The following is a 10,582-nucleotide window of genomic DNA, read 5'->3' on the forward strand; positions in this document are numbered from 1 at the left end:
AAGAAGAAAAAAGAAGGGAAAAAAAAAACTTTCGTATAGGCCTACCCACCAGATTTATGCGGCGTTGTACGAGATTTATGTAGGCCTATTCGGTGTAGCCTCGTTGGTATCTTTGCCCCGGCGTCGTAGGCACGTTTGCGGGAAATAAATTTGATGAATTTGTCTTTTTCCGGATGCCTCGCCTTTGGGGGTGGGGGGGGGGGCTGCGGGGGGGTGAGGTGGGGGGGTGGGGGGGGACCTGCCGGGGTTGATTGGGTTTGATTTTTAAGTTCTTGTGATTGTTTTTGGTGTTGTTGTTGTTTTTGTTATTATTTTATTTATTATTTTTTATTGTTTTTTTAGGGGGGGGGTTGGGGGGGAGGATAAGGGATTACTAATCTGTTTTTCGTTTTTTTTTTAGTGTTAAGTAGGCTTTCATTTTTTTTTTATTGTTTGTGAAGAAAAAGGTTTGGAAAATATGCGAAATTACAACATTTAAACACAAAAGAATAGAAAAAAAATGATAAGCGAATATTGAAAGGAAGAGAGAATAATTAAAAAAAAAATCAAATTGAAAAAAAGAGAAAGAGAATTGGAAAACACGACGTTTAATGAAGAAAAAAAGACGGCGCGAATTTAGCTAATTATGACCACATGCGTCATCAGGTGCGTAAAGACGTTACAATTTTCACAAAAGAAGAGAAAAGGAAAAAAAAGTAAAAAGTGTGGGAGATCGATAAGGTGGAAAAAAAAAAGATATCGGCGAACAAGTAAAAAAAAAAAAAAAAAAAAAAGTATGAGTATAGAAAATCGATAAAAAATATAATAAAAACGGCGAACGGGTAAAAAAAATATATATATAATAATAATGATAATGATAAAAAACTACAAACTGTAGAAAATCGATAGAAAACGGCGAACGAGTAAAAGAAAAAATAAATAGATAAGTAAATAATAATAATAATAATAATACAAGCAGTGTAGAAAATCGATAAGAAGAAGAAGAAAAATTTGCGAACAAGTAAAAAAAGAAAAGTACAAGTTGTTTAAAAAAAATCGATGAGAAATAATAATAATAATAATAAAAACAACAACGAGTGAAAAAAGTACAAGCAGTGTAGAAAATCGATAAGAAAAAAAAAAAAAAACACCGGCGAACGAGTAAAAAAAAAAGTACAAGTAGTGTAGAAAATCGAAGAAAAAAATATCGGCGAATGAGTAAAAAAAAAAAACGGCGAACGAGAAAAAAAAAAAAAAACAGACAAAAAACTTCGGCGAACGAATTTTTAAAAAATCGCCAAACGAGTTCAAAAACAAAAAAAAACACAAAAATACATCGGCGAACGAGTTAAAATAAGGACAAAAACAAAAACACAAAAAAAACATCGGCGAACGATTAAAAAAAAAAAAAAAAAAAAAAAAAGAAACATATCTAACAAAGAAAAAAAAAAAAAAACAACGATATCCGCCCTTGATACACAAACACCCAAAAAAGAAACAAAAAAAACGAACGATCTCCGCCCTTGATTACCCCCCCCAAAAAAAAAAACAAAATATCCGCCCTTGATTACCACCCCCCACAAAAAAAAAAAAAACCAACGATCCGCCCTTGATTACCCCCCCCCCCAAAAGAAAAAAAAAAGAAACCAACGATATCCGCCCTTGATTACCCCCCCCCCAAAGAAAGAAAAAAAAACCCAACGATATCCGCCCTTGATTACCCCCCCCAAAAAAAAAAAAAAAAACGAACGAATCCGCCCTTGATTACCCCCCCCCCAAGAAAGAAAAAAAAACCAACGATATCCGCCCTTGATTACCCCCCCCAAAGAAAAAAAAAAACCAACGATATCCGCCCTTGATTACCCCCCCCAAAGAAAAAAAAAAAAACGAACGATACGCCCTTGATTACCCCCCCCCCCAAAGAAAAAAAAAAAAACGAAATCCGCCCTTATTACCCCCCCCCCCAAGAAAAAAAAAAACAACCGATATCCGCTCTTGATTACCCCCCCCCCAAAAAAAAAAAAAAAACAATACCGCCCTTGATTACCCCCCCCAAAAAAAAAAAAAAAAAAACAACCCGATACCGCCCTTGATTAACCCCCCAAAAAAAAAAAAACCAACGATATCCCCCCTTAAATTACCCCCCCAAAGAAAAAAAAAAAACGAACATACCCCCTCTATGATTACCCCCCCCAAAGAAAAAAAAAAAACGAACGATATCCCCACGATTACCCCCCCCCCCAAAAAAAAAAAAAAAAAAAAGACCGATATCCGCCCTTGTACCCCCCCCCCAAAAAAAAAAAAAACAACCCCCTATCCCCCCCCCCCCAAGATGACCCAAAAAAACCAAAACGCACCTGATACCCCCCCGATAAAAAAAAAAACCACCATAAAAAAGCACTATTACCTCCCCCCAAAGAAAAAAAACCAACGATACCCTGTTCCCCCCCAAAAAAAAAAAACGACCAACGCACATAATACCCCCCCAAAAACGAAAACACGAAGATTCCGCCTTACCCCCCCCCAAAAAAAAAAAAAAAAACGAACAACCGCCCTTGATTACCCCCCCCCTGAAGAACCAAAACCCAAGAAACCCATTCCCCCCCCCCAATGAATACCCCCCCAACGATAAAAATAACCCCCCAAAAAAAAAAAAACACCGTCCGCCCTGATTACCCCCCCAAAAAAAAAAAAAAAAAAAACCGATATCCGCCCTTGATTACCCCCCCCCCCAAAAAAAAAAAAAAAGAAAGACGAATCCGCCCTTGATTACCCCCCCCCCAAAGAAAAAAAAAAAAAAACAACGATATCCCCCTTGATTACCCCCCCCCCAAAGAAAAAAAAAAAAACAACGATATCCGCCCTTGATTCCCCCCCCCCAAAAAAAAAAAAAAAACCAACGATATCCGCCCTTGATTACCCCCCCCCCAAAGAAAAAAAAAAAACCAACAATATCCGCCCTTTTTTACCCCCCCCCCAAAAAAAAAAAAACGAACGATATCCGCCCTTGATTACCCCCCCCCCCAAAAAAAAAAAAACCAACGATATCCGCCCTTGATTACCCCCCCCCAAAAAAAAAAAAAAAAAAACCCAACGACATCCGCCCTTGATTACCCCCCCCCCAAAAAAAAAAAAAACCCAACGATATCCGCCCTTGATTACCCCCCCCCCCCAAAGAAAAAAAAAAAAACAACGATATCCGCCCTTTATTACCCCCCCCCAAAAAAAAAAAAAAACCAACGATATCCGCCCTTGATTACCCCCCCCAAAAAAAAAAAAACCCAACGATATCCGCCCTTGATTACCCCCCCCCAAAAAAAAAAAAAAAAAAACGAACGATATCCGCCCTTGATTACCCCCCCCCAAAAAAAAAACAAAAAAAAACGAACGATATCCGCCCTTGATTACCCCCCCCCCCAAAAAAAAAAAAAAAAAAAACAACGATATCCGCCCTTGATTACCCCCCCCCCCAAAGAAAAAAAAAAAAACAACGATATCCGCCCTTGATTACCCCCCCCCCCAAAAAAAAAAAAAAAACCAACGATATCCGCCCTTGATTACCCCCCCCAAAGAAAAAAAAAAAGCAACGATATCCGCCCTTGATTACCCCCCCCCCCAAAAAAAAAAAAAAAAACGAACGATATCCGCCCTTGATTACCCCCCCCAAAGAAAAAAAAAAAAAAAACCCAACAATATCCGCCCTTGATTACCCCCCCCCAAAGAAAAAAAAAAAAACGAACGATATCCGCCCTTGATTACCCCCCCCCCCCAAAAAAAAAAAAAACCCAACGATATCCGCCCTTGATTACCCCCCCCCCCAAAGAAAAAGAAAAAAAACAACGATATCCGCCCTTTATTACCCCCCCCCCAAAGAAAAAAAAAAAACGAACGATATCCGCCCTTGATTACCCCCCCCAAAGAAAAAAAAAAAAAACGAACGATATCCGCCCTTGATTACCCCCCCCCCCCCAAAAAAAAAAACGACCGATATCCGCCCTTGATTACCCCCCCCCCCCAAAAAAAAAAACGACCGATATCCGCCCTTGATTACCCCCCCCCCCAAAAAAAAAAAAAAAAAAAACGACCGATATCCGCCCTTGATTACCCCCCCCCCCAAAAAAAAAAAAAAAAAAAAAACGAACGATATCCGCCCTTGATTACCCCCCCCCCCCAAAAAAAAAAAAAAAAAAACGAACGATATCCGCCCTTGATTACCCCCCCCCCCAAAAAAAAAAAAAAAAACGACCGATATCCGCCCTTGATTACCCCCCCCCAAAAAAAAAAAAAAAAAAAAAACGACCGATATCCGCCCTTGATTACCCCCCCCCCCCCAAAAAAAAAAAAAAAAAAAACGACCGATATCCGCCCTTGATTCCCCCCCCCCCCCCCCCCCCCCGCCCATTCCTGAAGGGGGTCGTGTTCCCTTCCGGCAGCAGCGTCGCCGGCGTCGCCGTTGGCTTCTCGCGGGAATTCTCTTAACGACGAGTTTAGTAGTCGATTTTTTTTTTTTTTTTGGGGGGGGGGGGAGTGAAATTTTCTTTCCGGTGAATTTGTTTGTCTATAGCGAGCGTTTTTTTTTTTTTTTCTTTCTTTCTTTGAGCGAAACTCTCTTTCCGCTGTTTATTTGTCTATAGCGAGTTTTTTTTTGTGTGTTTTTTATTATTGAGCGAAACTCTCTTTCCGGTGAGTTTATTCTTGTTTAGCGAGTATATATATATATATATATATATATATATATATATATATATATATATATATATATATATATATATATATATATATATATATTTTTTTTTTTTTTTTTTTTTTTTTTTTTTTTTTTTTTTTATTGACTTTATTAGGCGAAATTATCTTAATGATATTTTTATTTTGTCTATAGCGATTTTTTTATGTATATATATTTTTTTGTTTAGTATATTGAGCGAAATTATCTTGCCGATGAGTTTTTTCGTGTGTAGCATTTTTTTATTGTCATTTACGTAAAGCATGATTCAGGATAAAAGAAAATTTATACCGTAAGTTTTATTTGTAAATATATGTATTATCGAAGGTATATAAATATTTTTAGAAAGAAATATATTTTGTGATATAATGCATTTTGGGGAAATTCACTCAATTCGTCTATAGCGAGTATAAATTATGCCGTAAGTTTATTAAAAATATAAAGAAGTACTATGAAGGGGTTATTAATCTTGTTATAGAGCGAATAGAAAGACGAAGGAGATAATACACAAACGTATATATTCTTTATCGAACGGAATTCCCGAAAAAAAAAACCGCTATTATTGTTTTTATAAATTTAGTTTTTTTTTTTTCTCTCTCTCTCTCTCTCTTTTTTTCTTTTTTCTTTTTTTTTTCTCTCTCTCTCTCTCTTTTTTCTTTTTTTCTTTTTTTCTCTCTCTCTCTCTTGACTTGTTTTATGGGATTAGTTCTCGGGTACTTTCGTATTGCACGGAGGGGAAACTTTTTTTATTTTTTTAATTATCCCCCCCCCCCGTTTTATGAGGGTGGAACTCGGGGTGTTGCAGTGGAAGAGGGTTTCGTGTTGTGGTTGCAAGCTGTCATTATCATCGACGCGGTGGTGATGATGCTTGTGATGATGATGATATGATGATGATGGTAGTGATGGTGATTATGGTGGTAGTGATGGTGATGGTGATTATGGTGGTGATGTTGGTGGTGATGGTGATGATGATGATGGTGATGATGACGGTGATGAGTTGGTGATGTGGATTGTGATGATTGTGAATGTCTGTGATCAGGAATAATGATATGGTTCTTTATTTATTTTTATTTCTTTATTATTATTATTATTATTATTATTATTATTATTATTATTATTATTATTATTATTATTGTTATTATTATTATTATTGCTATTATTATTATTATTATTTTTTTTTTTTTGAGTTTTTTTTTTTCTCCTTCGTTTGTCTTTATCTCTGTCTTTGATTTTCTCTCATTCTCTCTTCTCTTCAATATTTCTGGTTCTTTCTCTCTTTCTCTTTATCTCATTTCTTATTTCTCTCTCTCTCTCTCTCTCTCTCTCTCTCTCTCTCTCTCTCTCTCTCTCTCTCTCACTCTCTCTCTCCCTCTCTCTCTCTCCCTCTCTTACTCCTATCCCACTTCTCCCTTCCTCCGTCCTCACTTTCCCAATCTCCCTTCCTTCCTTCTCTTCTCCTTCGCACTGTCTCTCTTCCTCCTTCTCTTCTCCCTCTCCATCGCACTGTCTCTCTTCCTCCTCCTGTTTATCCCCCCCTCCTTCCCACTCCGCGTTTCCTCAGCGCATCCATCACTCAAGCTACACAGAAGGAGTGTTAGGGGTGTGTATGATATTTATAAACTCCCTTCTCGTCTCCCCCTCTTCCTCCTCCCTGTTCCCCTCCCTTCCCTCCCTTCCCCTCTTCCTCTCTTCCTCTCTTAACCTCCTCCTTGTTCTCTTCTCTCCCCCTCTCTTTCTCTCTCTTCTTTCTCCCCTCTGCTTCTCTTCCTCTCCACTCTCTCTTCTTTTTATTTTTTCCTTTCCTCCTTCTCTTTTTCCGTCTTTCCTTCCTTCCTCTATTTTCTCTCTTCATTATTTTAGTCCTCTTTCTCTTTCCCCTCCTTCCTCCCCTCTCCCTCTCTTCCCTCTCTTCTCCCTCCTTCCTCCCCTCTCCCTCTCTCTCTCCCTTCCCATCTCCCTCTTCTCCCCCTGTTTCTCTCTCCCCCTTCCTTCCCCTCTCTTTCCCCTCCCTCCTCCCCTCTCCCTCTCTTCCCTCTCCCCCTCCTTCCCCTCTTCCCCCTCCTCTCCCTCTCAGAGAAAGGGTTGACAATTGAAAAAGAGATATTAGCAGAGTAAACAGAGGGGAGAGGAATGTGAGGGGAGAGAGAAGAGAATACGAGAGAAGGGGAAGAAGAAGAGAGAAAGGGAATTTCCTCTTTTTTTATCGAATTTCCTCTCCTCTCCCCTCATTCTTTCTCCCCTTCTGCGAGGAAAAGTGAGGGGGGGGGGGAGAGGAAAGGAATTTTATATACGAACGGGAAGAGATAGAGAAAGGGTTGGGAAAAGAGAGAATAAGGGAAGGAAAAGAGATGAAAGAGGGAGAAAAGAGAAAAGAAGAGAAATGGGAATAGAAGGAGAAAGGGGGAAGAAGAGAAAAGAAGAGAAAATGGGAATAGAAGAAAAAAGGGAAAAAGAAGAGAAAAGAAGAGAAAGGGGAATAGAAGGAGAAAGGGGAAAAGAAAAGAAGAGAAATGGGGATAGAAGGAGAAAGGGGGAAGAGGAGAAAAGAAGAGAAATGGGAAAAGAAGGAGAAAGGGGGAAGAAGAGAAAAGAAGAGAAATGGGAATAGAAGGAGAAAGGGGAAAGAGGAGAAAAGAAGAGAAAATGGGAATAGAAGAAAAAAGGGGAAAAGAGGAGAAAAGAAGAGAAAATGGGAGAATACGAAGAAATTCGACGAATAGGGGAAGAAGAAAAAGGCGAGATTAGCGAGGATATTTTCCCCTCGTCCGTCGAAGACTCTAAGTACTTTTAAAGCAGTTTTCGTGTAAACAATATTGTCTTTTTGTGTACGTTTCACTCTTTTTGTGTGTGTGTGTTTGTTTGTCGTTATTTGTTTGTATTTTAGCGCTCTTCGTAATTTCTTTAAGCCTGTTTCCCCCTTTTTGAAAATTCTTTTGTATTTTTTTTTTATGTATTGGTGTTTTTTTTTTCTCTCTCTCTCTCTGTGTCATCGTTTTATTTTTATTTTTCTTGTTTATCATTTCTATTTTAATTAATTAATTAATTATTTTTTTCTGATCCCCTCCCCCCTTATTCTGACTTTTTTTCCTTTATATTTTTTAATCTCTTTCTTTGCATTTTCCTTTGTTATTATTATTATTATTATTATTACTATTTTTTACCTTACTTTCAATTCGTTTAATATCATCATTATTTATTATTATTATTATTATTTTTTTTTATATACAATTTTCTCTAATTCCTCCGATCATTGTTATTCTGTTTTATGCTTCTTCTCTTGTTATTATTATTATCATTCCCCCTATTCATTATATCTTTATCACGTTGTTGTTATTACATATTTCGCTGCGTTTTATCAATGTTATATTCGTTATTTTTTCATTAACGTGAACGTGTTATTTTCACATATTTGTTATTGTCGTTATATTTATAACAAAAAAAAAATCAAAACCCGTCTAACGTAAGAGGAACAGCGACGTGAAAGGATAAAAGGAGTAAATAGGGAGAAAAAGAGAGAGAAAGTAAAGAGAGAGAGTAAAAATAAGTGAAAAAAATTGACATCTAAGGAAAATAACAAAATAAGATAGAGAACACGTAAAGAAAGTAAATAGAGAGAGAGAGAAAGAGAGAGAGAGAGAGAGAGAGAGAGAGAGAGAGAGAGAGAGAGAGAGAGAGAGAGAGAGAGGAAGAGCGAAGAGAGAACGGAGAAGGAAGGGAGTAACACCCCTTTCCTCATCTCCCTCTCCCTCCCCCCCTCCCCTAGTGTGAGGCCGGAGTGTGTATTGTGGCTAAATCTAACCTGTAGTCTACATGAGATGCTTCGGGAGGGGGTGGGGGGGGAGGAGAGACAGGGAAGGAGGGTGGGGAAAGAGAGAAGGAGGGAGAGAGGGTGGGGGGAGGAGAGACAGGGAAGTAGGGTGGGGAAAGAGAGGAGGAGGGAGAGAGGGTGGGGAGAGGAGAGAGAGGGAAGGAGGGAAGGGAGAGAGGGGGGAGAGGAGAGAGGGGAAAGGAGGGAGGGGAAAGAGAGAGAAAAAGGGTTAGAGGGGGAGAGTGGGGAGAGGAGAGAGAGGGGAGAGGGTGGGGAGAAGAAAGAGAAGGAAGGAAGGAGGGTGAGAAAGAGGGGGATAGAGAGAGGAGAGAGAGAGAGGGAAGGAGGGAGAGGGGTTAGAGGAGTGTGCGGGGGGGGGGGGAGGAAGTGGGGGTAATATGGAGAGGAGGGCGAAAGTAAAAGGGAAGAGGGAAGGAGAGGAAAGAGAGGAGGAGGGAGAATAAATACACGAAAGGAAAGAAGAGGAAGAGGGGATGGCAAGGAGAGAAAAGATGGGAGGAGGCAGACGGAAAAGAGGAAGGTCAGAAAATGAAAGAAGGTAGGAGAGAAAGGGGGAGAAGAGGGGGGAGGGAGGAGGGGGAGGGGGTATCCTCCCTCACTCAGAGACGCTATTTTACGCGCTCTGAGGCGCAAGTATACGCATCTGTGAACACATGTAAGGGTACGAATGCACGTATGTGTGTGGTATGTGCCTCGGCTGCACATGTATGTATATGCTAAGGGACACACACGCTCGCACGCACACGTACACACACGCACACGCACACAAACACGCACACGCACACAAACACGCACACGCACACGCACACGCACACGCACACAAACACGCACTCAAACACGCACACGCACACGCACACGCACACGCACACGCGCGTAAATGGTGATAGAATAAATGAAAGTGAGAAACTTGAATAGGATTTCGATAGATTGGAAAATGAATTAAGGTTAAAAATCGATCATCAACGGCCGTTTCGCGAGGAGTCGCTCTCTCTCTCTCTCTCTCTCTCTCTCTCTCTCTCTCTCTCTCTCTCTCTCTCTCTCTCTCTCTCTCTCTCTCTCTCTCCCTCTCTCTTTCTCTCTCTCTTTCTCTCTCTGCTCTCTCTCTCTCTCTCTCTCTCCTCTCTCTCTCTCTCTCTCTCTCTCTCTCCCCCTCTCTCTCTCATTCTCTCTCTCTCTCTCGCCCCCTCTCTCTCTCTTTCTCTCTCTCCCCCTCTCTCTCTCTCTCTCTCTCTCTCTCTCTCTCTCTCTCTCTCTCTCTCTCTCTCTCTCTCTCTCTCTCTCTCTCCATCTCACTTACTGTTTCCTGCTTTCTCGCTCTCTCTGTTCCTTTTTTCCTTCTTTTATATTCATTGAGAGAGAAATAGAAAAAAAAAATATATCAACAGTAATCGAGAGAGATTAGTATAATTCCCTTTTTCATTCAGACAAAATTGCGGAAATATCGAATAAAAAAGAAAAAAGAAAACGAAAAAAAAAAAATCGAATGAATTAGATAAACAGATGAATAAATAAAGAATAGCCTAATTGATGACTCCCCCCCCCCAACCCCCGTAATTACCTTCAAGAAGATTACCTTAAGAAAGGAAGAGGCAAGAGGGGGGAGGGGGATGGGCTGAAATAAAGCGAAGTGGCAACCGAGGGGAGGCGGTAGGAGGTGTCGGGGTATTTATAGCACGTGGGCCCATCCGTGACGTCATTGCCACGTGCTTCTTGCGCCCCCTCGGTCGACGCCGCTCCGCTCCGACTCAAATCCGCCTCCACTCAAATCCACTTCGATTCAAATCCACTTCAAATCTACTTCACTCAAATTCACTTCAGCTGCACTCGCCATCGATTCCACTCCACTTTAACTCGTATCCACGTCAACTCCACTTCGTACGCTTCCACTCCCTTTATTACAAGAAGCACTTCTCTGCCCCATTCCACTCCGCTTGTAGGAAAGGGAGAGGGAGAGAGAGAGGGAGAGAGAGAGAGGGAGAGAGAGAGAGGGAGAGAGAGAGGGAGAGAGAGAGGGGAGAGGGGGAGAGGGGGAGAAGAGAGGGGAGAGAAGA

This window comes from Penaeus monodon, chromosome 41, assembly GCF_015228065.2.
Source record: "Penaeus monodon isolate SGIC_2016 chromosome 41, NSTDA_Pmon_1, whole genome shotgun sequence".
Classification (NCBI taxonomy): Eukaryota; Metazoa; Arthropoda; class Malacostraca; order Decapoda; family Penaeidae; genus Penaeus; species Penaeus monodon.